At 46.5% G+C, this 23846-nt stretch overlaps 1 protein-coding gene and 1 non-coding gene across 4 annotated transcripts in view; one reads left to right on the top strand and one right to left on the bottom strand.

The window, feature by feature from the left end:
• Positions 1-13018, bottom strand: part of RAB27A (RAB27A, member RAS oncogene family) — an 83050-nt gene extending 70032 nt beyond the window's left edge. The window contains exon 1 of one of the 3 annotated variants that reach the window (XM_065940422.1): positions 12983-13018. The gene's annotated coding sequence lies outside the window, so the exon portion shown is untranslated. Of the gene's footprint in view, positions 1-12415; positions 12529-12982 lie in introns of those variants that run through there. The other 2 variants (XM_065940421.1, XM_065940423.1) reach the window with 2 other exon arrangements.
• Positions 8828-8899, top strand: TRNAC-ACA (transfer RNA cysteine (anticodon ACA)). Its single transcript has one exon. It is a non-coding gene; the product is annotated as a tRNA-Cys (tRNA).
• Positions 13019-23846: the final 10828 nt, after the last annotated feature.

Raw genomic sequence — 23846 nt, 5'->3', positions numbered from 1 at the left:
GTGAATAAGAATCCACGTGCCAATGCAGGGGACACTGGCTCGGGAACATTCCACACGCCTTGGAGCATTAACTAACCACGACTACTGAGCCCGTGCTCTAGAGGCCTGGAGCTACCACTACTGAGCCCAAGTGCCCACAGGCCAGCAAGTTTGCAACTACTGAGCTCGAGTGCTTCAGTCACTGAAGCCTGTGCTCCTAGAGCCTGTGCTCTGCAACGAGAAGCCACTACAACGAAAGCCCATGCACTGCAACTAGATAGTGGTCCCCGCGCTCTACAACCAGAGAAAGCCCACGTGCAGCAACGAAGACTCAGTGTAGCCAAAAATAAATAAATAAAGCAGTGTGTACATGTCAAAAAAAAAAAAGATCTTTCTCTGTACAAGTCCCCAAGATCCTGCCTCCATGCTCATATTTCTCCCCCATCCAGTGCCCAAGGTCTGTGAGCACAAAACACTGGTGAACCACAGAAACTCTGAGGAGCCTTGAGAGACATCTGGTCCAACTACTGAAGCGAGAGTGAATGGATCCAGGAGAGAACTTTCTCCAAGTATGGTCTGAAGCCCACTGGCAGCAGAATCATCTAGAGTACCTGATGAAAATCCAAAGTCCTGGGTTCCATCAGGCCCCTGAATGAGGCCCTCTGGGAAGGCAGCGAGGGAATCTGCATTAAGAAGATTCTCCAAAAGACTCCCAACTGTGCATAAAAAGGCTGGAGAGCAACTGCTCTAGGGAGACAACAGAGAGCAAAATGCACACCCATAGCTGGGCAAATAACTCTCAATTAACCTCCACCAGCCTCAGATTCCAAATCTGTAAAATAGGGATAATAATACCTACACGGCAGGATGGTTGAGAATGATAGGAGAATTAAATGAGACAAGTAATAGCTTCCAACACACAGCTTCACATGAAACAGGTGTTCAACAAGTATTAATCCACCCCACCTTGTGTAGCAGACTAATGAAGATTTATAACAAAAGTCCCTATTTTGAGCAACTGTTACCAAGGAAAGCAGATGGCTATCTTAAGTTAAGGCCTCCATGTTAATGAGTCACCAACTAAAAAGCCGAGGCCAGCAGCTTTAACCACTGGTTGGGTTGTAAAAAGTACAAGTTTCAATAGGCATGAGAATCTCCTGGATGGCTTGAAAACACAGCCTACTGGGTCATCTTTGGAGTACAGAATCAGCAGTTCTGGGCTGAACTGAGAATCTGTATTTCTAACAAGTTCTTGGGTGGTGGTGGTGGTGTTGGTCTTGGAACCACACTTTGGTCATCACTCTATTAAACTCAAACTGATCTGACACCTTGTAATAAAAAAGGACAGCAAAGCTAGATGCATTTCCTGTTTGACACCAGACTGGTTAGTTACATGTCAATAAAGAAAAAAGTAATAAACCCACAATTTCCGAGGCAGCCCCACCTCTGCCCCTGAGAATCTTTCTCACTACATTTTTGAATGGTGCAGAAAGAAGGCTGGGAGACTTGAGTGCCATCTCCCAGCTGCTCAGGTGGGTACCCCTGAGGGAGACACCTGATCTCTTTGAGCCTCAGTGTACTCGCCTGGGGACAGAGGTGGGCTCGGTCACTGGTTCCCAAACCTGGCGGTGCACCATCCATCGCTACAGCAGCATTTTAGATAAAACATGAACAGCAGCATTTTAGATAAAACATGAATTCCCTAGCCCTAAGGCCAAGTCTAACAAATTAGAATCTCCTAAGAAGAGACTGACAGAGAAGGCAATGGCACCCCACTCCAGGACTCTTGCCTGGAAAATCCCATGGATGGAGGAGCCTGGTAGGCTGCAGTCCATGGGATCGCTAAGAGTCGGACACGACTGAGCGACTTCACTTTTACTTTTCACTTTCATGCATTGGAGAAGGAAATGGCAACCCACTCCAGTGTTCTTGCCTGGAGAATCCCAGGGACGGGGGAGCCTGGTGGGCTGCCGTCTACGGGGTTGCACAGAGTCTGACACGACTGAAGCGACTTAGCAGCAGCAGCAGCAACAAGAGAAGGCTGAAAAACATGTGGTTTTGCATGTTTTAAATAAAAGCTCCCTATGTGATTTTTGGGTTTCCCTGGTATCTCAGCTGGTAAAGAATCCACCTGCAATGCAGGAGACCCCAGTTTGATTTCTGGGTGGGAAAGATCCCCTGGAGAAGGAATAAGCTACCCACTCCAGTATTCTCAGGCTTCCCTGGTGGCTCAGATGGTAAAGAATCTGCCTGCAATCCGGGAGACCTGGGTCCAATCCATGGATTGGGAAGATCCCCTGGAGGAGGGCATAGCAACCCACTCCAGTGTTCTTGCCTAGAGAATCCCCGTGGATAGAGGAGCCTGGCGGGCTGCAGTCCATGGGGTTGCAAAGAGTTGGACCCATCTGAGCAGCTAAGCGCAGCACAGCACATGTGATGTTCACGGGCAGCCAGTTCTGAGCAACTATCCCCAAGGTGATCTTTCAGGCCCCTTCCAGCACTAAAGCCTGGATCTTCTGATTTCTAGGCCCCTATGCCAAAGTCTGTGCTTACCAAGTAGCTTTGTCCCATTTTATTTGTTTCCTACAGAGTTCCTACTAGAGGATCTGAATACATTTGTCTTCAGAGAAAAGAAACTAGTCTGCTTAACACTTCCATTTTTCTCATGTATCAAACTGACACTGAGGTTTTAATTTTAAAAAATAAAGTCTAGTGCTAAACAGCACAAAACAAGCAACCCAATCAAAAACTCGGCAGAAAACCTAAGTGGACATTCTTCCAAAGAAGACATACAAATGGTCACGAGGCACATGAAAAGACGTTCAACATCGCTAATTATTAGAGAAATACAAATCAAAACTACAATGAGGTATTACCACACACCACTAGAATGGCTGTTATCAAAAATTCACAAGCAATAAATACTGGAGAAGGTATGGAGAGAAGGGAATCCTCCTATATTGTTGGTGGGAATGTAAGCTGGTACAGCAAGTATGCAGACAGTTTTGAGGTTCATTAAAAAATAGAGCATCCACTCCTGAGCATATATCCAGAGAAAAACATGATTCAAAATGTTACATGCACCCCAACGTTCACTGCAGCACTGTTTACAACAGGCAAGACATGGAAGCAATTTAAACATCTATCGACAGAGGAATGGATAAAGATGATGTGGTACATGTATACAACAGAATATCACTCAGCCATTAAAAAGAATGAAATAATGCCACTTGCAGCAACATGGATGGACCTAGAGAGTGTCATACTCAGTGAAGTCAGACAGAGAAGGAAAATCTATGACATCCCTTATACATGGAATCTAAAAAGAAATGACACAAACAAACTTACAAAACAGAAAGAGACTCCCAGACTTCGAGAATGAACTTATGGTTGCCAGGGGAAGGATGGGGAGAAGAGTTAGATGGCGAGTTTGGGACGGACATGTACACATTGCTATATTTAAAATGAATAATCAGCAAGGACTTACTGTACAGCTCATGGAACTCTGCTCAGTGTTATGTGGCAGCCTGGATGGGAGGGAAGTTTGGGGGAGAATGGATACACACTCTCTTCTATGTTCACCTGAAACTATCACATTGTTAATCAGCTATACACCAATACAAAATAAAAAGTCTGAAAACAATTTGGTCACAGCAGGGGAAGGAGAAGGTAGGAAGACTTGAGAGAGTAGTACTGAAACATATATATTACCATATGTAAAATAGATAGCCAGTGGGAATTTGCTTTATGATGCAGGGAACCCAAAGCCAGCGCTCCGTGACAACCTAGAGGAGTGGGATGGGGAGGGAGGTAGGAGGGAGGTTTAAGAGGGAGGGGACATGTGTATGCCTGTGGCTGATTCATGTTGATGTATAGCAGAAACCATCACTATACTGTAAAGTAATCATCCTCCAATTAAAAAATAAATAAGTAAAAAGCATAAAAACAATAACAACAAAACATAAAGTCCAATGTAGGAAAAAATAGGAATTAACACAGACCAAGCAATCTTCTCTCACACCAACTTCCTGGTTACCTGCTCTATCATTCATTCACTATTACCTGAGCATCTCCCATGTGCCAGGCATTATTTTAGGTGACAGGTATCCAGAATTTCACAAAACAAAGTCCCTGCTGTCACAGAGAGAACAATTAGCAGAAAGAGATAGATAAGTTAACATAAAGATAAAATAATTTCAAACAGTAAGAAGTCCTGTGAAGACCATAAAGTATAATAGGATAGAGGCTGACTAAAGACTACTTCCAGCAGAGTGATCAGGGATTACTCTGCTGCCAAGGGACCACCCAGGTGAGAATCTAGAGAAAAGAATTGTGGGCAAGTACAGATGCTCTGAGGAAGGCAAGAGGTTGGCGTTTCTAAGGAACAGAAAGGGAGGCAGCACAGGGCTGAGCTGAGGACAAGGAGGCCGACAGGGCTCAGATCATGGAGACACTTACAGATCATGGTTAGAACATTTGGATCTTATACCAACCACAGTGGTAAGTGACTGAGGAATTTCAAACAGAAGAAGGATATGATCTGATTTACATTTTTAAAAATATCACTGGCTTTGCATGAGGAATGGGTTACAGGGAGGCGGGGGTAGCTAGAATGAGACCAGAAAAACAGCAGTACAGGCAGGAAGCAACGGTGGCCTTTAACTGGCAGCTCGTACATAGCCATAGCAGATGCTCAGACATTCTGGACCGCTCTCACATAGGTGAAAATCATTAATATATTTGTTTCACTTCCTGTGATATTTCACAGGAGTCCAAGGGAGAGACACTGCTGGTTACAATTAAGAAACGCTAGCACAGGGGCAGAGAAAGAACCAGCAGACTTGTCTTCTGGAACCCTCTCTGCCATCAGGTTGTCATGTGACCGTGGGCACAGTTCTGAACCTGTCAGATGGAGAGGCTGGGCTCCCTGGTTTCTAAGATGCCCACCAGCCCTTAAGTTACATTTTTCTATAAGTGTAACAAGTGAGGTTTCCTTATCTGGGTGGCAAGAGGGGCTGCTGACTCAGGGTTGGGGTTTCTGCCATTGACTTTGAATCTCCCAGAAAGGCTCTAGCTAAGCAGGAAATGGGGTTTCCATGAAGAAACTGTCCAGTTTTGCTATTTCCTTGGGAAACTCTGGGATCTGGGGCACCTCTAGTACAAGGGTATAGTGACCAGCTGGGACTCTGTGGAGTAGACACTTCCAGGCATCTGAGAGCCTGCTGTGCTGAGGGGCCGGGGGCCCCGTCTCTGAGGAATTCAGGGGCCAAGTCATCAGTCCTCCCTGAGGATTGCTGGCAGCCTTCCACCTGCACTCAATCACAAGACAGCCAGGCCCTGCCGCCTGGCTCCTGTTTCCTACTGGCAGACTGTCCCCACACTGCTCATTCCCCTCACATGGCCCACCGGGCACCTTGGCAAGGACCTCACCCTGGGATCCCTAAGGGCAGGGCCCTCAATCCTTACTGCCCATCAGAATCCCCAGTGGAGATGCAAAATACATACACAAAGATGTATGTAAAATATATACACATAGATATAAAATACATATAAACAGAGATGCCTGGGCCCTACCTCATACCTGATGACTCACTCAGAACTGGGGGTAAGGGAGAGGTTAGAAGGACCACAGAAGTGGAGTTAGGCTTAGTTCACTTTACATGATGGAGAGAATGTGGACTTTAGGAAACTGCAGGCCAGAGAGGTTCCACAACGTGTCTAACGCAGGGTTTCTCTGCCTTGACCCACTGACATGGTGGGCAGGATGATTCTCTGTATCGAGGGGCTGTTCTGTGCACTTTGGGGTGTTTAGAGGCATCCCAGGTCTCTGCCCACTAAATACCAGCAACTGCCCAGCTATGGCAACCAGCCACATCTCCAGATGTTGCTCAATGACCCCTTGAGGAAGAAGGAGCTGAAAAGAGCCTAATTAAGAACCGCCAGTGTAATACCACTTAGTTAATTATTGGCAAAGTTAGAAACTAAAAACTGATCCACTAGTTCCTGGCAGAGTTGGTTCCTCCACACTGAAGCAGGAATTCTGGAACACAGGGCTGAGTCACCCCCCAAGGAAACACCACAACCCGCTCTGCGGCCCTCTGTGCCTAAGCGGAGCAAGGAGATGAAGAGCTGACCTTGCCCCTGATGAAGGAAGTCCAGCCTGGAATGGCCAGCAGCTGGTCTGACCATGTTTGCTCTCTAGCATCTGATTGGAAAAACAACACCTTATCTTTTCAAGGGCTGCTAGACCTCTTTACTCATCCCTGGGGTTGCTCCCTCGCAATGGTGAGATACATTATGAAAATGAATCACACTGGAGGAAACAAATTCTGACCGCACCCTTACCCTTGGATTATATTTTAAAATTCTCAGGTATCTCAAACAGACATTTAAGTCAAGACCTATTTCTGTATGTCTCATTTCTCCCCATATTAGAACTAATACAGCAAGAATAATAAGAATGAAAAAAAGCTTTACCATAAGCTTCCGTTAGCTGATTGAGGCCCTGTTTTTGTGTCAAATGATACAAATACACAGGCGATAAGTAACCAGCCACATGCAGATAAGACTCGACCAGCTGCCCACGTGGTGGGATCAGAGCAAGATAGATGAGCAGCAGTTAATAAGAATGAACAGATTTTTCAGTCTCTTGGCAACCAATTTTATTATTATGCTTTGACCTGGCAGCTGGTAAGGCTTTGTATGAATTAATCAACAGGCTATGAAAAAACAGGATTAGTGGCTCTGAAATATGGTATTCTCGCAGCAGTCAGAGAAAGGATGCTTTTTTCTAAGGCCACTTTCTTAAATAAGTACAGATAACTTTAAAATAAGCAAACTGTGTTTTAAAAGAACACATCTCTAAAGAGGAAGTCACATACACCTATCTACTGCATCAATCCTTACCATGTATCTCCCATATCTGTTCTACCAAATTACAAGAAGATTTGGAGAGTCAAAGGAAGCCACTCAAAGCAGGCGCCCTTCAGTGAGACAGTACTTGGTGGTTGTGGAATTATTCTCAGCAAGTCCTCCTGAATCAAAGCATCTTACAACAAACACTCAAAGGGGATGAGAATAATAACCAGACCTTAGAAAGAATAAAAACACATGGAAAGATGGGATTTCTGGCATCACCACAGGAATATAACCAACGGTGGCTTTCAAAGGCCCTGCGGTTCTCAGAGAAAAGTCAATCATGTCCTTGAGGGTGGCTTTGCCTGCCACATAGCAGATCTAAAGATCAGGACAGCAGGACAGTGAGCAATCACAGAAGGGTGGCAACAGAAGTGATTAAAGATTAGCATGAAAACATAAGCAACTTACACATGATCTCTTAAGGGAAGATTTTGTGCAGCAGACTAACCACTGGACCCAGAGCTCCAGTTCTGGCTCTACCACTAACTGTGTGATCTTAGAAAATGACAACATCTCTGGAGAAAAATTTCTTTTACCACAAAACACTAGAGGAAAATGGAATCTTGGCCCACTGTCTTCTAATTCTGATAATGCTTGAGTTTACATGCCCTTCCTTCCTAAGACGGACACATGTGCTATTATCAAAATAAGCCATAGCTCAGTTATTCTGTGGACATTATCATGATCAATGCATTTACTGCCCAAAAACATAAATTTACCAGATCAGAGTTACCACATTAAATCCAAGACACCACATTAAATCTGCCACTCATAGGGAAAAAAAACAACTAATTTTTTTAGTATAAGTGTGTCCCAAATATTGCATGGGACAAACTTATAGTAAAATATTATTTGTTGTTCATCCAAATTTTTTTAAAACCTGGCACACTACCTCTGACCCCACATTCAAAGTGTAATCTCAGCTCTCAAAAGTCTGATTTCATACAGGTGGGTGGTTCCAAGTATGGCTGAAGCACTAAATGTGAGACCTTCTCATGGGTGACATACACAGAGGCAAAAAGTAAAACAAAACAAAAGCAGGCAAGGAAGAATGACTTGCAACATTTGCTCTGAGTAGGTGAGGCAACAGATTTTATTAAACAGTGAGTAGAATATCAATGTGAGTAGACCTCAATCATACAGGGAAAAGAATGTGGTGCACTGCCTGATCAATCAGGAGGCCAAAACAAGGTGGGTGCTCAGAGCTCCACACCTCTCACCTTTTGGACACACAGTCATTTGCAAAACTTTAATCTCTTCCTCCAACTCAGAGCTCATGTCTGCTCCCCAGATAATCAGCTTAAAGGAAACCAGACCATAAACTGGAACTTCCTGACTACAAGGCAGAGGAGTAAATATGATCAAGGGAAACCTGCACACAGCATATAAAGCGAAGGCAGTGAAAGGGAAAAATTCCTTTCTTCAGCAGGCAACCTTGTTCTAACAATAACAAGGCAATCTTGCTGCATAGAGGCTCACAATTCATTTGTTTTTTAAATTGTGGGCCGCTTTTTTAAATATATAATTTTATTTTCTTATTTATTTTTGGCTCCAAAGCACAGGCTCAATAATTATGTCACACAGGCTTAGTTGCTTGGCAACATGTGGGATCCTCCTGGACCAGGGATCGAACTTGCATCTCCTGCATTGGCAGGCGTATTCTTTATCACTGAGCCATCAAGGAAGCCCGTTAGCCAGCTTTATTGAGGTATAATTGAGATATAACATTGTAAGATATTTAAAGTGTACATCACTTTAAATTTGACATATGTGATTTGACATATGTACACATTTTGAAAGGGATTCCCCCACCCATCTTCCCCCACCCATCAAGTTAACTAGGGCTCGCATTATTTACACCCACACACATATACATGCCATGGGTGTATAAAATAATCCTTTTACATAGTTTGTAGTGAATATACGGGCTTCCCTGGTAGCTCAGATGGTAAAGCGTCTGCCTACAATGCAGGAGACCCAGGTTCGATCCCTGGGTCGGGAAGATCCCCTGGAGAAGGAAATGGCAACCCACTCCCAGTATTCTTGTCTGGAGAAATTATACATACAGCATATTCCAAGATAAGTTTAACAATGGAAAGCTAGTTCAATTTTTAAAATGCCACAGCGATTACTATACTCTCCAGGCCAGTTAATTCAATTCTCAGTGAGAAAGGTCGGCAGGAAACCTCTCTCAACTCTAGCCAATACTGCTTTATCAGCAACAGCAGGATGAGCTGGAGTAAAGCAAGATACTTAACATCTACAGGCTGAGAAAAATTAAATATATGGACTAGAGGTTTCTAATGGTGAAAACAAATCCGAGTTTATTCATTAACTTATGGGCACATTCAGCAAGAGTTTATTGAACACTTCTTCTGTCTATGATAGCTTGCAGTACAGGAATCACAAAGGAGATGAAGCCATGCTCTGCCTCCAGGATATTACAATCTCATCAAGGAAATAAGGCCACATATGCATAATCAGTTGACAGTCTGAAGTCATTATGCAATTAAAAGTCAAAATGAGTCTCATAATTGGAAATTTCAGTTAGAAGCCAGAGAAAGAGTAAATTCACTGCACTGCAAAATATTCATCAGGAAATGAAACTCCATTTTCTCAAATTTCCAAGGAATTTCACTCTCCCTAGATCAGCACAAGAAACCAAATCACTAGAGACAGGAGTGAAGGCCTCCTCCCAGTCTGCCCAGGTCCTGCCCTCGGGAAGGACCCAAAGTCCTCACCTTTCTGCTTTGTTTGACCTTTCCTTTCCTTTGTTTGACCTTTGTTTGACCTTTCCCTCTCCAAGAAGAGTAAGACCATTCTCTCCAGGGAAAAAGTGGATAGAAATGGAGAGAAGGAGGAGTTGCTGGTGTAGCTATGGACACTGCAAATGGGAAGGAAGAGTGAGAAATAAATAGCAGAGTGATCCCCATTTCTCAGGTTCTCATTCCCTTTTCATTCACTCAACATGTTTTTTTTTTCATGGTTTAATATGTGCCAGAAACCATTCCAGGTGCTACCTCCACCAGAGCAAATAAGACAAATCCCTGACCTTCATGGAGCTTGTACTCTACCAGTGGGAGACAGATGTGTGTGTACAATGACGAAGAGTGCTACAGATACTCTAAAGAAAAATAAGGTTAAAGAGGAAGAAAATGTTGGGGTGGGGGGTGCTAATTTAGATGGGATGGGACAAGAAAGCATCTCTAAAGAAATGACTTAGATGTGAATGAAATGAGTGAGTAAGCAGTGCAGACTTTTGAAGGAAGAACATTCCAGAGAGAGGAAACAGCAAAGGTCCTGAAGTGCGGCTGAAGGCGAGTGATGGAAGATGATGCCACACACCACGTAAGGGATTGCCAGCGACAGAGGTTTCCCTCTGGTATAACAAGCCACTGGTGAGTTCTGAGCATAGGGCTGAGTGACAGAAATAGCTTTGGCAACTTTGTTAAGAACAGACCATAGAGTGGTGAAGGTGGAAGCAGGCTGGCCCTGCAGGAGGCTTTTGAGTAATCCAGGTTGACAAATGAAAGGAACTTGGTGGGTGCAGTGAAAATGTTACAAAATGGTTCCTATCCTAGATACAGTTTCAAAGCAGAACTAATGAACTTTGCTGAGAGAGAGATATGAGGGATATGAGTGGGATATGAGAGATATGAGTGGGATATGAGACAAAGAAAAGAATCAGGGGTGACCCCCCCCCACCCCACGCTGTTGAGTCTGAGCACCTGTAATAATGAAGTTGTCATTAACTGAGACAGGGGAGACTGAGGGAAAGCAGGTTTGGAAGAGGAAAATCAAGAGTCTGGCTCCTAGAGACTGTGGCCCACTTCAACACCCTTACATCTGTTGTAAAATCAGGCAACAGCAATCAAGACGCTGATCCTAAATTACATATGGAAATTCAAGGGACCCAGAATAGCCAGAGCAGTCTCAAAAAAGAACAAAGTAGGAGGACTCACACTTCCCCATCTCAAAACTTATCACGTACATAGTTAATAAAGAGGAGAGTGTGATACTAGCATAAGGATAGACATGCAGCTCAATGGAATAGAACTGAGAGTCTAGAAATAAACCCTCACATTTACTGTCAATTTATTCTCCACACAGGCACCAATGGTATTCAAAGGGGGAAAAATAATCTTTTCAACAAATGCTGCTGGGAGAACCTGATGTCCACATGCAAAAAATTAAGACTCTTACCTCACACCATGTACAAAATTAACTTAAAGCAAGCCAAAGATGGAAATGTAAGAGCTAAAACTAACAACTCTTAGAAGAAATCATAGGCAGAAATCCTCAGGACTTTGGATTGAGCAATGCTTTCTTAGATTTGACACCAAAAGTGCAGCAAGAAAAGAAAAAATTAGTTATACTTCATCAAAATTAGAAAAATCAAGGCAGGTCATGGAAATTAAGGAAGGAAGGGAGAAAGGAAGAAAGAATAAAGGAAAGAAAGTAGGAATGAAAACTAACATAAAATACAGATGCTCAGTCAAGTTTTTTTCAGCACTACATTCACCTTTCTTTACTTGTCACCATCTGCAAAAATTCTGTCTTCCAGACTGTGTTTTCCCCCTAAAACAAGTTTCTAAGAAGGCATAAATAAATCAATAAGGCAGGAACAGGGGAGCACCAACAAACTAAATCACCGATAATTATACAAACTTTATACAGCATAAGAGGATACCCCCAACCTCTGACTGATGAGCCAATCCCAAGGTTGAGAATCCATCCAGTAGGGGAAAATAGCTGTTAGCCCACAGAAGACCCCTGAGACAGAGGATGTAACAGATGATGCTGAGGCCGTGCAGGTGGCCCGCGGGAGCCAAAATGATGGGAAGGCAAAGTCAAGGGTTCACAAGACTTCCTACACTTCAGGCCTGACTTTGCTTAATCCGTGATCTATTGGGACAGAGACAAAAGCTTTGGCAAGAGTTACCGAAACCTGTCATCACATCAGCTCTACCGCGTCAAGACAGCAGGGCCTGACTGCCGCGTAGGGTTTTCTGTCTGACTGGCAGGGAAAGGGGTGGGGGGACCCCCTCTCCCACCCAGTTTGCCGTCCAGACCCCACCCAACAAAGGTGCCAAGGCTTTAAATCATTCATCTGACAAAACCGGAGGGAGGAAAGAACGAGAGAAGCCGTGCAGGAGCCTCCTCTGCTGCGGGAGAAGTTTCCTTCCTCCCAGCCCGCCGCCTCCGTGCGGCCCCTAGCACCGGGATGCCGCCGGGAGGTGGCCTCGGCCCCATCCCAACCGGGGACTCCACCTAATCGGCACCTCGCCCAAGCCGACCCCTACCCCCGCGGCTGTCACCGTAGGCTTTGCGCTGAGGGCCTGGGAGAAGCCAAGAAGCTTCTCCGGTGGGCTCTGCCTCCCAGAGAGCGGAGAGGAGCTGCAACCCCAACACCCGGCCCCAGGGCCAGACCCTCGGCTCGCCCGCTCCGTCGCGCTGCCCCGCGGGGTGACCGGCGCCCCGAGCCCGAGCGCGCCTCCCAGCCCGCGCCCCGCCTCACCTGCTCCGCCCGCGGTCCCCACGCCGCTCTGTCTCTGCGCGCGACGCGCCCACCCGCTGCCGGCCTTTTTGGGTCCTTGGCGGGTATTTTCCGTCTGGCCCCACATCACTTCCCGTAAAGGAGCGCGAGGTGAGGGCGGGACCTCCTCCCCGCCCTCCACCTCCCGCTTCCTCCCGTCACTTCGGGGAGCACCCCCGCCCGACGGGGCGAGCGCGCCGGCCCCAGCCCCGCCGTTCCCGCCCAGGGGGCCGACGCGAAGCTCCCCCTCGCCTCTTTTAGCCCAAACCCGGTCTCCACTGTCCTTTCCTGGAAGGTGCCAAACCTTAGGGGGTTGTCTTCGTTTTGAGACACAGGGATGACATTTAAAAACTGCTGTGGGATCGGGGCACTGCAAGGTATAGTTTGGTGCCGCTGCCAGATCTCCTCCCCCAAAGCCGTTTTATACAGGTGATCTTCGGGGCGTCACCTCAGTGTCTGTCTCTGGTCGCCACAGGTGCTGAGCGGTTGCAAAGTCGGCCCTAAGCGGGGGTCCGAGGGGCGGGCTCCCAGCTTACAGTGACTTCCCACCTGGTCTGGCTTCCTCGGGGGCCAGATCCGCGCTGGGCGTCCCGGCTCTGCCGCTGTCCATCCGGCCGGCCCGCTCCTCACTCGGGTAGCCTGGCCTTGGTGTGGCTGGCGTGAGGGAAAGCTCTGGGAGACTGGAGAACGGCTGGATGACTGGGGCGGGGTGGGAGGGGGGCGGTCAGAAAGGGTAGTAAGTGGGGTAGTAAACAGGGTCTCTGCTCTTGAACAGTCGAGTTCAGATTACAAAATCTCTCTTATTTAAATTTCCAAGTATTAGAGCAATTCGTTAAAATTAAAAAAAAAAAATACCTGAAAGACTAGCCCCTTTAGGGAGACATCTGCGAGCCTCTGCTGCCCCCTAGCGGCTTCCCTCTCTCAGTGCCGACGGCTTTCTGTGGGCCGCTTGGACCTGTGGCCGCGAGGCAGAGGCGGGAAGCTTCAGGCCCGCAGGTTCTCCCTGGAGGCGCCAAACTCATTTTTGGGCCCACCCCTGTGAGCTTTCAGGCGAAGCATTTCTTTCTTTGTTTTTTGGGTTTTTTTTAAAATTTTTGACCACATCAGGAGGCATCTGGGATCTTAGTTCCTGATCAGAGACCCTGCATTGAAAGATCAGTCTTAACCATTGGACTGCCAGGTGAGTCCCCAGGCAAAGCACTCCTCAGCCAAATAATTCTACTTCTAAGCAAAACAAATGTTTGGAAGTCCTAGTCCACCGGCTCCTCCTATCCGTTCTATCTCACAGATTCTTCTTGCATCACAAATTCCAGCTGTCTCAAGGCCACCTGCCCAATCCCATTATCCTTTCGGTCTATAACTACTCAGTTTGCACTACAATACAGTGAGCTTCTCAGATTACTTTTAAAAAATCACATATAGGATGAATCATATGAGATTGCTAAATATTGCATACATATTCATTTTAATAGTTCCAGGCAAATATAATGCAGTAACCGCAGAGTTAGGGATAACAGATTCACTACAGGGTGATGGTTTCAAGGGATATTCCTTAGAGAAAAGCCATCAAACTGTTGTCAGTGGAGCTTAAAACAGGGAAAGTAGCCCCATGTTCATGTGTAGAGGAAGTCTTGGGAGTCACTGATCAGCTAAGATCTGTTGGCGGGGAGGGGAGAGCATCAACAATGCAGCAACCGCTAACAGTTCACAGGATTCAAGGAGCGCTCAGCCCTCCCCACTCCTACAGCCAGGCAGGGCTGTCAGCAGGAGTTCACCAGGCAGGTCAGAAAACAGCGATGCTGTGGCTCATACATCACCCATTCTGTCATTTCATCCAGCAAGTCAAACACTGTGTTAGGTACTAGACATGCAATAGTGAACAAGGCAAACTGGTCCTTGCCCTTAGTGATCCTGTCCTCAAAGAGATCAAGTTAACTTCTGTGCAGTGAGATAAGATCCTTGATAAGGGAAGTTGTTGTTGAGTGGCTAAGTCTGACTAATTGGAACACAAGTTAAGTGATACCAGATCAACACATCCCAGAGACAAGTGATGTATAGATTAAGAAGGATGAATAAGTGGGGGAGGTGGGGTGGTTTAGTTGCTAAGTCGTGTCCCACTCTTTCAACGCCATGGGGTTTAGCACACCAGGCTCCTCTGTCCATGGGATTCTCCAGGCAAGAATACTAGAATGGGTTGCCATTTCCTTCTCCAGCAGATCTTCCCGACCCAGGAATCGAACCAGGGTCTCCTGCATTGCAGGCAGATTCTTTAGCAGCTCAACTACAAGGGAAGCCCTGGGGAAGGTGAGAGAAGAGAATTCTATGAAAAAGATCAGAAGAATGGCCTAAAGGCAAAAAAAGAGAGAATGAGATACTGGAGCAACTGAAAGCTCAGAAAAGCTGAAAAAATGAGTGGAAGGAGCAAAGAAACTGGAGAAATAAGCAGAGATTGAGTAATGAAGGACCCTGGAATGCTTGTAATAAAGGCTAACATTTATTGACCATTTATTCTGAATCAGCCAATATGCTAAGAACTTTACATATATCACCTCATTTACTTCTCACAATTGCCCTATGAAATAAGCACTATTCTTATCTCCATATTACAGATGAGGAAAAAGCGCATTAAAGAGATTAAGCAACCTCACCAGTTTTACACAGCTAATAAGTGGCAAAGCCAGGACCAAAATTCACAATGCATCTTCTTAATGGCTGTGAAGCTAGAATTGGCTGGGAAGGCCAATGAGCATGCTGAAATCCAAGAGAGGACTAACAGTGATCTGGTTTAAGAGGGTGGCCTTGAGGATGAGGATGAATAGACAGATTTGAGATACTTAGGAGAGTGAATCAAGAAGACTTGGTTGTAGGTGGGGAGGGAGAAGGAGAAATTCATGGAAATGCTCAAGTTTCTGGTTTGGGCAACTAGGAACCCCTAAGCAAAAGAAAGTGTTAGGTAGAATAGCAAACAGGAGTCCAAAATGGCGGTGGCTAAAAGACAAGGAAGGGAAAAGCCCGCGAAATAGAACAAAAGAAGGTCAAAGGAAGGTCCGAGGACTGGAGTGAGGACTTCAGGTAGAACAGCACTCCTGACTAAGCCCAATTTGCATAGGGCAGGCCCAGGGGGAAGAAAAAAACATATAAAAAGAGGACCCAAAGGGTCCCTCCCCCCACCACGCGCTGGGGTGCTCTTCTCTTCTCATCTTTGGATCGACGTGCCCTCATGCCTCGAAGATGGATTTTCCTGCTATCTTCTAAATAAAATAGAGCTGTAACACTGAGCTGAAACACTGATTTGTCTAAGAGCTACAACACGGTCCGTTCAAGACCTGAAAGCTATAACACGGTCTGTCCAAAAACTGAGAGCTGTGACACGCGGACGGGGCTTTAATGTCGGTCACTCCAAATCTTTGTTGTGATTGAAGAAGGAATTCATAGGGCCTGGACTCCATCTCAGGCCTGTCCGTGCTGATCGTGCTCGGCTGCCTCTCCAGTGGACTCTGAACTCTCTGCTTAGTGCCTGTGGGAACGACAATGGAAGGATAAGACCCCCTCCGGACAGGGGAACCTTGAAGATCATATCCAGGTTACTCATCGCCTAAGAGAAAAGAGACACTAATCACCCCTGACACTATCTATCAGAATGTAAGCACAGGCTTATCGGTTATTAACTGTTTGGAATGTAACTGCGGGCTGATTGATTATTGACTGTTTGAACACATAACACGGGAATGATGGGGTTATTGTAGTTGTATTTACCCTGCCTTTGTTTATGTAAGTCTCAAGGGAATTGAGGTGGTGGGTTTGGACACGTACACATGGGGTATAAAAGATTTTCACAAATGCTGGACGGGGTCCTTGGCTAAGAGGTGACTCTGCCTTGGGCCCGCCGGTGTAATAAACTGCACTCCACTATCTGCATTGTCCTTCTGAGTGAGTCTGTTTCCCGGAAAGCGTGGCTATAACATTTGGTGCATTGGCCAGGAAACTCCTCGCTTTGAGGAGACAGGTCTCATTTGAGGCCACCCCGAGGCTTTGTAGCTTGAATCTCCTAGAGGGGGGAAGGCGCCTCGCCCCTCTGGAAGGATTCTGCTTTTCAACGCCCGGACCTTTCACGTAAGCAGGTAGTGGACGGCAGCAGGGGAACTGAGCGCTCAGGTGAGGAGGAGCCCACCCAGCAGGGTGGAAGAGGGGGCCTGATCACCCCCCTGGGAGGGACTAGAAGGAGCGGGGACCCACAGGAGCCTGGAATAGGCAGGTGGCGATTGCTTGGTACACAGGTTGACGAGCGTGCTAGGGTTTAAGAAGGAAATTTGTGAAGGACATTTAGGAGGTGTGTCCACGCCGTCTCGGGGAAAATTATTACCAAGCGATCGCCAGGGGATTCTTAGGATAAGAAACTGGTCCGTGTATGCTCGTATTCTGCCCTCCCCCAGGAGGTGTCCCGTCTGCTGTGAAATTCTTGACCCCCTCGGAATTGTTAGGCTAGAAGGAGGGGGATACAGAAGTGAGTATGAATTGGCTTTTCCGGAGATGGCCTGGGACATGAGATATTTAACCCATCTGTGTTTTCATCCGCACCTGATCAAGCCCACCAAGGCAGGATGGACTTTAAGGGAGAAACAGTCTCGGACCATGTGATGTTCTGGTTCAGCTGTGCTGACCGGCAGGTGAAGACACGCCAAACCCCCTTCTCCCTCTGGGGTCTGGCAGGTAAGGCTCTTCTCTCCCCAATTAGAAAGGAGGCAGAATGGCAATTTAAGTGTCACTGAGTGGAAATATGAGAAGTACATAGGGTACTGAGAACTTCGTAGACAGAACGAAAAGGAAAAGTAGAAGAAGGTCCGAGAAGGTAAGCGAGATGGGGGAAAGTGAATCTAAGGCAACTGTATTGGAGTGCATGATTAAAAATTTAAAGAAGGGATTAGGAGGAGACTATGGGGTGAAGATGAAGCCTAACTGCCTCCACATACTCTGTGAAGTCGAATGGACCCCAATGGGAGCAGGATGGCCACCAGAGAACACCGTGAACTTAAAAATAGTGGAAGCAGTCTACACAGTAGTCACAGGCGAGCCAGGACACCTGGATCAATATCCATCTATTGACTCATGGCTAGGGTTAGCTAAAGACCCTCCTACTTGGACAAGGTTCTGTATCCAGAAGGGAAAGGGAAAAATATTAATGGCACAAAAATTGACTGATGATAAAAAAGGAAATTCTACAGGATTTGGACGGGGATGACCTGACCCCTCCCCCATGCTGGATAATGACGCGCCTGCCTCCCAGTGCTTCACCAGGACCGGAGGCTGCCTTAATGCCCGATCCAGGGCCAGGTGAAGTTTCTGCAACAGCCACTGCTCCTCCGCCAGCTTTCCCGGAGTTCGTAGAGCCGCCGTTTGGGCAGGCTCCGATCCCGGTGACAGAAGCCTCTGGCCAACACTTCCAGGATCCGGCTCCAACTGAACCGCCCAAGCTATACCTGCCTCTCCCGGTGAGTACTGACAAGAGGGGGAGGGAGACGTTGGAATTAAGCAGAGACTGCGCTCTGCCAGAGAGCCGGAGGGAATAAAAGAGAACAGACAAGAGACTTACAGTGCTAGCTGCTGCTCTGGGAAAGTCTATCTTGGGCCCTCCAGAAAACCTCATCTGCCCCAGGGACAGGACAGTCCTTCAACGGTCCCAAGGGAGGCCCCAGTCCCCGTTACAGCCAAACCAGTGTGCCCGGTGCATGCTTTTGGCCACTGGAAGAATGAATGCCCTAAGGCAAGGAGGGAAGAGGAAGCTCCCGCAGTTGTGGGGCTTGCTGACTTGGAAATTAACTAGGGCTGCCAGGGCTCAGAGATGTCAGGTCCCTGAGAGCCCATGGTAACCGTAAAAGTGGGGGACCAAAACATTGACTTCATGGTGGATACAGGAACAGAACTGTCGGTAGTAACAAAACCTGTGGCACCACTGTCCAAAAAGACTACCGCTGTAACTGGGGTGTCGGGAGAAGAGATGATTAAATCGTTTTGCCAGCCCAGAAAATGTCAGATGGAGGGGGGACACCAAGTGACATTCCTGAGTGCCCAGTACCCCTGTTGGGAGGAGAGCTCTCCAAACTAGGAGCACAGGTGACTTTCTCCCCTGAGAAGAGGCCCACCATCTGGACGGACTCTATGACTTATTTGCCCTCTCTCTCAGTGCCAACCCAAGATGAGTGGAGGTTGCATGAGCCCCTGAAGGCAGAGCCGGGTGGGCCGGAAGAGCATGAGAGAGCTAACTCAATTGTTCCCTGAGGTCTGGGTGGAAGACAACCCCCCCTCCCCCCAGGCTGGCTGAACATCACGCCCCAGTGATAATGGAACTCAATCCAGGTACCATCCCAGTTAGAGGGCACCGGTACCCGCTATGGATGGAGCCTGAACTGGCATATTGCCCTACATCAATAGATTGAAACAAGCAGGCATTCTAGTAGAGTGCCAGTCGGCTTGGAATACGCCAATCCTGCCAGTCAAAAGGGAAGGAGGACAGGACTATAGGCCTGTACAAGATCTCAGGCTAGTCAACCAGGCTACTGTGACTTTACACCCCACTGTTCCAAACCCCTATACCTTGCTTAGCCTCCTTCCGCCGAGGACTAAAGTTTACACTTGCCTAGATCTCAAGGATGCCTTCTTCTGCGTACACCTCGCCCCAGCATCACAGCCCATAATTGCCTTTGAATGGGAAGATTCAGTCGGGAGCACCAGATAACAAAGGCTAACTCCACAGCCATCTTTGGGGAAGCCTTGGCTTCTGATCTGAACTCATTCCATCCGGAAGAGTATGGATGTCAGCTCCTACAATATGGAGATGACCTGCTGCTGGCTGCCTGAGACCAAGGAAAAATGCTAGAAAGGGACAAATGCACTGCTCCAGCTGTTGATGAAAGCAGATTACCGGGTGTTGAAAAAGAAGGCACAATCTACAAAGAGGAGGTAAGGTATCTGGGGTTTGTTTTAAAAAAGGGCTCAAGGTTCGAGGCCCTAATTGGGTCTTATATACTGATGGCACTCGCATGATAAAACAAAGACAACAGCTGTTGGGTTAGCCAGAGCAGAAGGGGCCATCAAGCCTGAAAAGAGACGGTGGGAATTGTCAGGTGACAAATTATTGGTACCAGAGGAGCTGGCACACACTCTGGTAAGCCAAACACACCAAGCGACCCACCTAGGCCATGCTGTCTGCTCACAGGTTAATGCTGCCTCTAGGGTATTCAGACAAAATCCTCTGGGTATTCACCTGAAAGGCATGCTGCCCCTTGAACACCTGGGAGTGGACTTCACTAAAATGAAACCTCACCGACACTACCATTATCTGCTGGTCATGGTATGTGCATTCTTGAGATAGGTAAAAACTTTTCCTACCTGGACTGAAAGAGCATCAGAAGTAGCCTGGTGGCTGCTTAGGAAAATGGTTCCCAGATTTGGATTTCCTACCAGCATTGGATCAGGCAACGGCCCGGCTTTTGCAGCTGATTTAGTACAAGTAAGCAAAACTTTAAACATCAAATGGAAACTGCACACTGCATATAGGCCCAGAGTTCTGAGATAGTGGAATGAACCAACCAGACACTTAAAGAGACTGACTGCTCCTGAGTGGACTTGCTTCTGATGGCTCTGCTCAGACTCAGGATGACCCCACAGTCCCAAGGCTATTCTCCATACGAAATTGTGTATGGGAGGCCTCCTCCCATAATAAAACAGGTGTCAACAAATTTGCCTCAGGTAAGGGGGGATAAGATTTCACAGCAGATGGAACTGGGTAAGGTAATAAATTGGGTAACTAAGTTTGTACAAGAAAGGGTGCCGTTCCCCCTTGGGGAACAGATTCATGAGTTTACACTTGGTGACCAAGCATGGGTCAAAGATTGGGAACATGATTTGCTAGCCCTTTGGTAAAAGGGCCCTTATGTTATTCTAACTACTCCTACTGCAGTTAAAGTTGCAGGTATTGTCCCTTGATCCATCACACCAGAGCAAAGAAGGCATACCACGCTGACCCGGAGGACGCCAAGTGTACCACCCAGAAGGACCCCACCAACCCACGGGAAACCAAGATCATTCTGAGGAGGAAGAAGAAAACGAGGTCCTGGACAAGTCCTCTACAGGATGGAGCTGGGTAAACGACTCCTGCTGCTCGGCCTCATCAACGCAATTCTGAACCTGACCACTGCTCCTGCACAGGACAACGTCTTCATCTCGTGGGCCACAACTCTGCCAACTGTTGGGTGTGTGGGGCTATGCCCCTGTCAGTAATGGACAGACTCCCCTGGTGGGTATCGCCACTCTGTTCCTCTCTCCAGCCATAACCTGTCTTTGCTCTCCTGGTGTAAAAAGAAGCCATCAATGGGCCAGGGACATAGGGTTACATTTAACATGAGCACCAGCCTTACAGAAGTAACAAAGGCTTATACCTCATATGTGAAAAATAAAAAGGAGAAGTGTTCTTTACAAAAGGGGGACAGGCCTCCCGGTACCTTGAGCAATACTACTAGGTCTGGGATGAACATTTCTGGATGACTCCTGAGAAAGGACAGTTGATTACCCCTGCTACTATTTGCTGGGAATAAAAAAAACAGAAAGTTAGATTTGGAGACCACCCCCTAGACCCAAAAGAATTAAAATATATGGGTTATTTGCCCCCTGAACAATGTAAACAAATCTTGGAAGTTACCTATCACCCCAATCAATCTGTTCAGTGACCTGTTTCCGACTGGAAATATAATCCTGGAATGTGCTGGGTAGCCCCCAATGGGACCCAGTGGCTCTGTGGGCTTAACTTATGGCCATGGTTACCAGTTGGCTGGGTGTGGCGTTGCACATTAAGATTTGCTTTCGCCCATGGCAGAATTAAGCCTAGCCTGCACCAGCCTCCAGTAAACCTGCCTTATCTGCATGCAAAATGGACACGATCTGTGTTCCAATGGTATGACTATCTTGCTGCCTTGTTTGTACCCTCTGTAGGGACAACGGATATCATGGTTAAAGTAGAGGCCTTAACTAATTTCACTAAACAGGCCCTCTTAGACAGTACAAAAGCCATTCAAGCTTTGAATGAGAAACAAATTCAGATGAGGAAGGCAGTAATTCAAAATAGGATGGCATTAGACATACTCACAGCAGCCCAAGGAGGGACTTGCACCGTAATTAAAGTTAAATGTTGTGTGTATATCCCTGACCTGTCTGAAAATGTATCTACTGCCTTGAAGGATATGAAAAATCAAGTGAAAGCCATGTCTAATGAAAATATTCCCTTTTGGACTTCAGTTCTCTCCTGGGTAAAGGGAGACTGGTAGAAAACCATTGTAACTGTTGTTATAGTAATCTTAATCATACTGCTCTGTGGGCCCTGCTTCCTATAATGTCTTGTGAATTTTGTAACCCAGAGGTTGATAGCATTCTCTCATATGGGTGGCAGGAGGGCTAAGGTACAATATATCTCAATAAATGATGCTCGTTATGGAAACTAAGAGCATCAAGAGGGGGGAATGAAGAAGGAATTCATAGGGCCTGGACTCCATCTCAGGCCTGTCCGTGCTGATCGTGCTCGGCTGCCTCTCCAGTGGACTCTGAACTCTCTGCTTAGTGCCTGTGGGAACGACAATGGAAGGATAAGACCCCCTCCGGACAGGGGAACCTTGAAGATCATATCCAGGTTACTCATCGCCTAAGAGAAAAGAGACACTAATCACCCCTGACACTATCTATCAGAATGTAAGCACAGGCTTATCGGTTATTAACTGTTTGGAATGTAACTGCGGGCTGATTGATTATTGACTGTTTGAACACATAACACGGGAATGATGGGGTTATTGTAGTTGTATTTACCCTGCCTTTGTTTATGTAAGTCTCAAGGGAATTGAGGTGGTGGGTTTGGACACGTACACATGGGGTATAAAAGATTTTCACAAATGCTGGACGGGGTCCTTGGCTAAGAGGTGACTCTGCCTTGGGCCCGCCGGTGTAATAAACTGCACTCCACTATCTGCATTGTCCTTCTGAGTGAGTCTGTTTCCCGGAAAGCGTGGCTATAACATGATGACACAAAAACCGAGGAGCATACACTCACCTGACAAAAGCATCAGGTAGGGCGAGTGACATAGACCATACTCAACAAGTTCAGGACATTTCAACTCTGACATGCCAGCACCAGCAGAACATCCAAGTGAAACTCATCAGTATGCAGTTGAAAATGCTGGTCTGAAGCACAGAAGACATGAACTGGAGCTGTTACCACTCAGATGTGCGAGGCAATGAGTTAGTCTAGAAAATGTGCTGAAAGGGTAAAAAGGGGACTTGGTGCAGAATCCAGAGGATTGGCCAGTATTTAAGGCATGGGCAGAGGAAATTCAAAAAGGAATTTGAGGAAAGTTTATCCAGAGGAAAACAAGAGAACATTATTACAGAAACCGAGTATATTAAATCTTAGTTAAGAGCTTGCTTGTTTTAAGTGGGACTGTCAAAATATTTTTGTTTATAAGCTACATTAACAAAACTTACCTTTCAAATATGTCCACTGTGAATGTCAAAGTATATTCTTAAGTATTTTGTATCTAGTTGTTAACTTGTTGAACTATAAATTATTTTCAGAAAATGTTCAAAAATAACACTTCATATTGGAAATAAACATTAAAAAAAAAAAAAAAAAAAAACAGGGCCAGCTTGAAAGGACTCCAACTGACAAAATTGGAACAATTTGAACATAAAAGTAGTGATCATCAGGGTTGACTTCATGGCCTTGCAGCCAGAATACCACACAGGGCCCAGCACACAGAATTATATTGTTCTGCAGTCACCATCTTAAAATTGTCAGTAATTTTATCTTTGAATTTGTGTCTTACAAGTGAAATCTGATGGCACAGTGGAGCATGACGGAGGCTTGAAGTCTCTGTATGTACATGGCTCTGGCTCCTGCCACTGCCCACACCTCTCTTTCTGGTCCTGAGAGAGTCAATTCCTAGGTAGTGTCAACTACAAATTGGCACTTACCAAGAGCATTTGCCATCTGCCATGGGGAGATCGAACCCCATGCTGCTATAGCTGTTGACCTTCAATAAACCCTGAGTGAGTTCAGGGTGGAGTGAGGCACTCTGTGCTCCAGTGAATCTGGTGGGACAGGTCTTTTAGATAGTTGGATGTTTTTAGGAACAGATTTTATGATCTTGTTAGGTAGAATAGGGAAAAGGAGTCCAAAATGGTGGTGGCTAAAAGATAAGGAAGGGGAAAGCCCTAGAAAATAAAACAGGACCGGAGTGAGGACTTCAGGTAGAAGCACACTCCTGGCTGAGCCCAATTTGCATAGGGTAGGCTCAGGGAGAAGAAAACGTATAAAAGGAGCCAAGCGCTTCTCTACCCCCGCCCCCCCCACCCCCCCACTGCCGTGCTCCTCCAC

Source organism: Muntiacus reevesi, chromosome 7, assembly GCF_963930625.1.
Source record: "Muntiacus reevesi chromosome 7, mMunRee1.1, whole genome shotgun sequence".
Classification (NCBI taxonomy): Eukaryota; Metazoa; Chordata; class Mammalia; order Artiodactyla; family Cervidae; genus Muntiacus; species Muntiacus reevesi.
This window is presented reverse-complemented; position numbering and strand designations above follow the sequence as displayed.